This window comes from Mustela nigripes, chromosome 13 (genome assembly GCF_022355385.1).
Source record: "Mustela nigripes isolate SB6536 chromosome 13, MUSNIG.SB6536, whole genome shotgun sequence".
Lineage (NCBI taxonomy): Eukaryota > Metazoa > Chordata > Mammalia > Carnivora > Mustelidae > Mustela > Mustela nigripes.
Window position 1 is genome coordinate 21,455,161 of NC_081569.1, and position 6,960 is coordinate 21,462,120.

Genomic DNA, 6,960 nt, shown 5'->3' on the forward strand with positions numbered 1-6,960 from the left:
TAGATAAGCTATCTAGCTGATCTCCGGCTAGCTGAAGCAGTCTCAGCTTGCTACTTCTCCGCCATCTTGACTCCTCCCTAACTGTGTTATTAAAGTCTTCTGTGTTGTTACTGAGTTCCTGTTATTTGTTCTACTAATTCTTATTGTTAAAGATTTTATTTTTAAGTAATCTCTACACCTAATGTGGGGCTTGAACTCATGACCCCAAGATTGAGAGTCACATGTACTACCAACTAATCCAGCTAGGTGTCCCTCTATTAATTCTTAAAAATTAATAAATATTAATAATTATTTAAGTCTCTGACTGTAACTATGAATTTGTCTATTTCTCCCTGCAGTTCTGTCAGAGTTTGCTTCAAGTATTTTGAATGGGTGGTTGCATACATATTTAGGATTGTCACATCTTCTTTAGCTGACCTCTTTATCATTGTGAATTAAGCTTATTTTTTATAGCATTCTATCATCAAGAATTGACTATTTCTGATATTTGAGCAAATTTAGTACTATTTATATTATTTTTAACATGGTTTACAATTTTCTATCCTTTTTCTTTTAAGTGATTTGTATCTTCATATGTAAAACATGGCTTCTCTGTTTCTCTCTCTCTTTTTCTTTTTTTTTTTTCTTGTAGATAATGTATAGTTGGATCTTGAACATTTAATCTAATATGCCAATCCCCAACTTTTAATCAGAGTGGTCAGACCCTTTAAAATTACTGTGATAATTGGCAAAATTAGCTTTAAATCTTGCTATTTTTTTCTGTTTATCTCTTTTGTACTTTGTTTTCCTTTTTTCCTATTTCTCCTTAGGTAAAATGAGTGTTATTTATGATTACAATTTAACATCTGTTGGCTTATTAGTTATAGCTCTCTGTGTTATTGTTTGGTGGTTGCTTTAGGATTTATAGAATGCATCTTTAAACTATCACAGTATATCTTCACGTGATCTTATAAAAATTTTAGTAGAACATAAGAACTGTACAAAGTATATTTTTTAGTTATCCTGGCCTTTGTGCTATTACTGTTATCCATATGATTTTATACATTTTATAAACTCCACAGTACATTACTATCACCGTTGTTTAAACAATTTTCTTTCTTTTTTTTTTTTTAAAGATTTTATTTATTTTACAGACAGAGATCACAAATAGGCAGAGAGGCAGGCAGAGAGAGAGGAGGAAGCAGGCTCCCCACTGAGCAGGGAGCCCAATGTGGGGCTCGATCCCAGGACCCTGGGGTCATGACCTGAGCCGAAGGCAGTGGCTCAACCCACTGAGCCACCCAGGTGCCCCTAAACAATTTTCTTTTAAATGGGTTTAAATAATAAGAAACAATCTTGTATATTTACCTAATGTAGTTATCCTTTCTGGTCTCTTCATTCAATGTGTAGATCCATATTTCTATCTTTCTTCTGCCTGTTGGATTTCCTGTTTTGTTATAATGAATTATTTTGGCTTTGTATGTATGAAAATATCTTTATTTTATCTTCATTTTTGAAATATATTTTCTCTGGATGTAGTAATCTAGGTTGACAGTTTTTACTTTCAGTGCTTTAAAGATTTCCCCTGTTTTAGTGCTTTCTTTCTTTTTTTTTAATGTTTTATTTTTTTGATTTCTTTTCAGTGTACCAGAATTCATTGTTTATGCACCACACCCAGTGCTCCATGCAATATGTGCCCTCCTCAATACCCACCACCAGGCCCACCCAGCCTCCCACCCCCCACCCCTTCAAAACCCTCAGATTGTTTCTCAGAGTCCATAGTCTCTCATGATTCATCTCCCCCTCCAATTTCTCCCAATTCCCTTCTCCTCTCCATCTCCCCATGTTCTCCATGTCATTCCTTATGCTCCACAAGTAAGTGAAACCATATGATAATTGACTCTCTCTGCTTGACTTATTCCACTCAGCACAATATCTTCCAGATTATGTTGATACAAAATTTGGGTATTCATCCTTTCTGATGGAGGCATAATACTCCATAATGTATATGGACCACATCTTCCTTATCCATTCGTCCATTGAAGGGCATCTTGGTTCTTTCCAGTTTGGCGACTGTGGCCATTGCTGCTATGAACATTGGGGTACAGATGGCCCTTCTTTTCACTACAACTGTTTTTGTTTTTAAAGAGAAATTTACCATCACCCTGATTTTTTGCTTCTGTGTGTATGACAAGTCTATTTTCATGTCTATTTTTTATATTTTCTCTTTATGATGGGTTTTGAGCAATTTGATTTTGATGTGCCTTGGTGTATTCTTTTTTCATATTGCTTGTGTTTGGAATTTAACATCTTTGATCTTTGACTTTATAATTTTTATCAAATTTGAAATGTTTTTGGCTGTTATTTCTTCAGATACTTTTTTCTGCCCTTCCCCCTCTATGAATACCAGTTACACACATATTAGACCACTCAAGGTTTTGTTCCACAGCTCACTGATGCTCTTTTCATTCATTAATTATTTTTTTCCTCTATGTGTTTGTTCTTGGATAGCTTCCATTGCTGTGTCTTCAGAATCACAAATCTGTTTTTCTGCAATGTTTGACATGCCCTTTGATTTATGTAGTATATTTCATTTTTTTGTCTCAGGCTTGTCATTTACATTTTTAGAAGTTTTATTTGAGTCATGTCTCTATTTAAATTTCTTGAGCACCTAGAATAGAGTAACAATGGAATGTTCTTTTCTATGTATCTTTCACAGATCATTTTCCTGCTTCTTTGCATGTCTAATTATTTTTAATTGTGGTCTGATATTGTGAATATTTTCCTGTTACATAATGGACTTTTTGTATTCCTATAAATATTCTTTTTTTTTTTTCCTCTAAGTAGGTTTCATGTCCAATATAGGACTTGAACTCATTACCCTGAGATCAAGAGTTGCACTCTACTGACTGAGCCAGCTAGGTACCCCTAAAAATATTCTTGAGCTCAGTTTGCTGTTAGGTTACATGGAAACAGTTTGATCCTTTAAGGTTGTGCGTTAAGATTTGCTAGACAGGATCTAGTGTTCAATAAAGGGTTAATTTTATTGAGGCAAGTCTGTTCTTAGGATTCTACCCAATACCCTATAAACTATCTGTTCTTAGGATTCTACCCAATACCCTATAAATTATCCACCAATATGGTTTGGGGCGAATATATGATTTTTGGCCCATGGGAATGCAGGCACTGTTCCCTCTGATCCTTTTAGGACGCCTTTTTACAACATCTGGTAGTTTCTTCACATGCATACCTTGATCATAATCTGCTGACCACTCAAGGACTTTTTGTAGCTCTCTCCTCTCTGGTACTCTGCTGCATGTACTCTATGTGCCTTACTCTGGAATCTCAGTTCTGTCTCCTCCATTCAGGCAATCTCCTGGACTCTGCCTGGGTTGTACCTCTCTGTGTTGTAATCTGGAAACTTGAGGCAATTGTACGGGTTGCTCCTATCATTTCCCATCTCTCAGGGATTACTATCCTTTGCTGTAAAGCCATGTTTCATTTGTTTTATCTATTTTTTTTCAAGTTGTTCTTTCAAGCATGAAAGCATTTTGCTCTATTTTATCTGGAAACTTAAGTTAACTGTTTTTAAGTCATCCCTGCCTCATTGTGTGGACTCCTTTGTCATTGTGATCAGTCACTCCAGCTTTCCCTTTCCTGCTTGACCTCCTTCCTCAGCCCTTTCCTTGACTCCAGATCCTGGTTAAATATTTCTGCAGTGATAGGAATTTCAGTGTAACTCTGTAAAATCCATGTTCTAGTTTACAACCTTAAGAAGTCCCTCATGTACCCCTGTTTATTATTATGAAAGGTATCTATTTATTTTTAATTAAATTTTTTTTTTCTAAATTATAAGATGCAGAAGGAGATCACATATGAGGAAGTCTGTGTTAGAATACTGGCAGATGTGGTGAAGCATGGGGTGCATGCTCAGCCTCAGATCCAGTCTTCATGGGAAGTCAGATGTTCATTCAAGATCCCACAAAAAATTTCCATAATGTTGTCAAGGAGAAGTAGTGTGTGTCAAGCTCCTGAGTGTATTTGGCCTTTGGCTCACCGTCAAGTCTGTGTATCCAAGGTTGCATGGTCCTACAGCACAATGTTCAGGAATCCTTCAGATAAATGCCTCTCAAAGGGGGCAAGGAATTAACTGCACCTTTGGATCCCATGGAGTGTCCAGAATGATGCCACTGGTTCACAATAATATCTTCTGTCAGTACCTGTTTTGCAAACATGATTTCTAATATTCCCATCCATGCAGGCTATATAGCCCTTTCCTTGTTTCCCCAGTGAAGAAATTCTGACTCAAGGAGGCAAAGTGACTTGCTTTGTCTCAACCAGTGGGTTACAGAGGCCTGCTTCAATGAAGATGTGAAGAAATCTTCACAATGAAGATGTGAAGAAATCTTCAATGAAGATTTCATTCCTGAATATTTTTCAGTGCCCCATCTAACCCATTCTATTCATACCGTTATTTTGGAGACAGCAGATAACGCAATGCTGTCTTGTTTTAAATCACGAAGTAGCAGAATGGATCATTGTTATGAACTGCACCATGCCCTCCCCATCAAATTCCTATGTTGAAGTCCTAACCCCAATCTGGTTATATTAGGATACAGCACCCTTAAAAGGGGGTAATTACAGTTAAATGAGATCATAGAGTAGGACCCTAACCCAATGTGACTGGTGTCCTTATAAGAAGAGGGAGAAATACCAGTGATGGACACAAAGGGAAAAGGCCAATGAGGACACAGTGAGAAGGTGACAAAGGTGAGACAAGCTGAAGAGAAAGGCCTTAGGAGAAATAGTCCTGCCGACACAGCAATCTTGGACTTCCATTCTCCAGAACTGTGAAGCAAATAAATGTTTGTTGTTTAAGCCCTCAGTCTACAGTATGTTGTGGCAGCCTAGCCAGAATCCTCAAAACCAAAAAAAGAGTCAAAATCAAGATATCTGTATTCCTTTGCAAAATCTAACATTTTGTGGATTGGGGATGTTTGACTCTCTCATCAGTTCAGATAACTTGACTCTGTGGAGCTCATAAGCCAACATCTTGTTTAATAATTCAACCATCTCTCCAAACTCCAGGGAAAATGTCTGTCGCACCTCCTGGGAGCTGTGTTTGGAAACCATTTTTCTCAATTTGCTGAAGGTCCCTACTGAATGGTGGTGGCCCAGGTTTCTCGGGATAGGTGAATACAGAATAAGGATCTGAAAGTGACATTTTCTGCCACAGGAGCCAGTATGGGCAATGTCCTTAAGAGCATCCTTGAGTCCAAGTCAAAAGCCCAGATCGAAGCAGCAAGAGGGAACCCTGAAGGACTGTTAGGGTGCCATGGTGCTTTGTAACAACCAGATTAGTGTGGGAGGCACCCTTAGTCACACATAATGCCCCAGAGAGGTGGGGGTGCTGAGCCTTTAAAAACTCATATGATGGACACAGGTGTTTGTTTGTTTTTAATATTCTAAGTACTTGTGATATTTCCCAAATTCCATAACTTCATCCACACTTTTCTTGCTCCTATATATTCCTTCCAAATATCAGACTTTGTTAACCCAGATACCTTCAAGCCTAGCTCATCAGCACCCACCTTCTGGATTTCTCTCTTCCTCTTATAGGGGGAAGCATGGTGATTTTGGTCATTCAGTGCCAGCCTGAAAAAGCACAAAAGAGATGTGGTATGTGACATGAGGGCAGAGTTCAGAATGTTCTCTGCCAACTGCAGTAGAAATCCTTTCCTCAGGGGAGGTGAGTAAACTCCACATAGCCCACGGTGAAGATGCCATCCCAGCCTGGAGCAGTGGTAGTTAAACTAGAAACAATCCAGCTTAAATTATTATATTAGTTTAGCTCTGAAGGAGCAAGAGGAAGAAGAGATCAATATTGATATCTTTATTTACAGGGAGTGGAGGGCGGAGGGCTGCATGTGTGTGGGCAGAGTGAAGAGGTTAAGAAGATCTGGATCCAGGCAGATCAACCTTTGTCCCCAGCTCCGTCCACACCAGTCTCTGGAAGCCCTGTATGGGGAGTGTCCAGAGAGGCCGAGAATGCCCTTCAGCTTCCACTGTGCCTATCTTCTCTTATACATTATGGCAGGATAAGGGAGGAGACAAATGAGGAATGCACTCATGCTGTGTGATTAAATTCCCAAGCCAAATGTTTCCAAGTCTCCCCATTTTCCTCCACACAGAACCCCTGGAACCATGCCGCTAGAGGAGTCCTCAAGGCAGTTGCCATCATACTGAATGTCAGGACCGGATACCCAAAGACCACATCATAAGCTTCTCCCACAGCTCCTGGTGAAACCTGGTTTCCTGTGATCTTTAACACCTCATAATCCAGCCATCATTAGCACTACCAAGGAATCTGATAGATGCAAAAGGCCCTTTCCAGATGGCGTTCAAATATTTACATGTGCAGTGGGATTAACATTTCATAGAGAAACAACAAATTCTTTTCCCACAGTACTCCCAAGCATCTTTGGCCTTACCCCCAGTGAGGCATCAGCCAGGGTATGCAGTGTATACCATGCACAGCAGAGTGGGGAGGGGCAGTGATAGGGGGTGGGGCCAGGGGAGAGAGGGAAAGAGAGAGAAAGAGAGAGAATTTGCATTACACAATCGTTTAACATCTCAAAACTGGACTTTTGCAAATCATGTCTGAAACTATAGTCTGAGATGAAAAAAGCATTTTGAGTTTCAAAGTTTAGGCCCTGACAAACAATGTGTGTTCATTTTGATTCTTTTTTTTTTTTTTTTCGGTCCTGAAGAGTAGATCAGATTTTCATGGGATGGAGAGGGATGGAGAATTTAGAGAAGAAAGGGGGAAATGTGGAGTCCTGAAACTCTGAGCAAGATCCCAGGGCACTCCCCCAGAAGTCTGAGCCCTAGCAGAGAGAATAGGTGCAGATGACCAGAGGGTAGGGCAGAATCCAGATGACTCAGGGAATCTAGGAGTATAGAAGAGCCCACCTACTTGGA

The 6,960-nt window shown here is 39.3% G+C and overlaps 1 pseudogene; it reads right to left on the reverse strand.

Annotated features, from left to right (window-relative positions):
- LOC131998777 (large ribosomal subunit protein uL4-like) overlaps positions 1 to 5,203 on the reverse strand; it is a 13,360-nt pseudogene extending 8,157 nt beyond the window's left edge.
- Between the last annotated feature and the right edge of the window lie 1,757 nt (positions 5,204 to 6,960).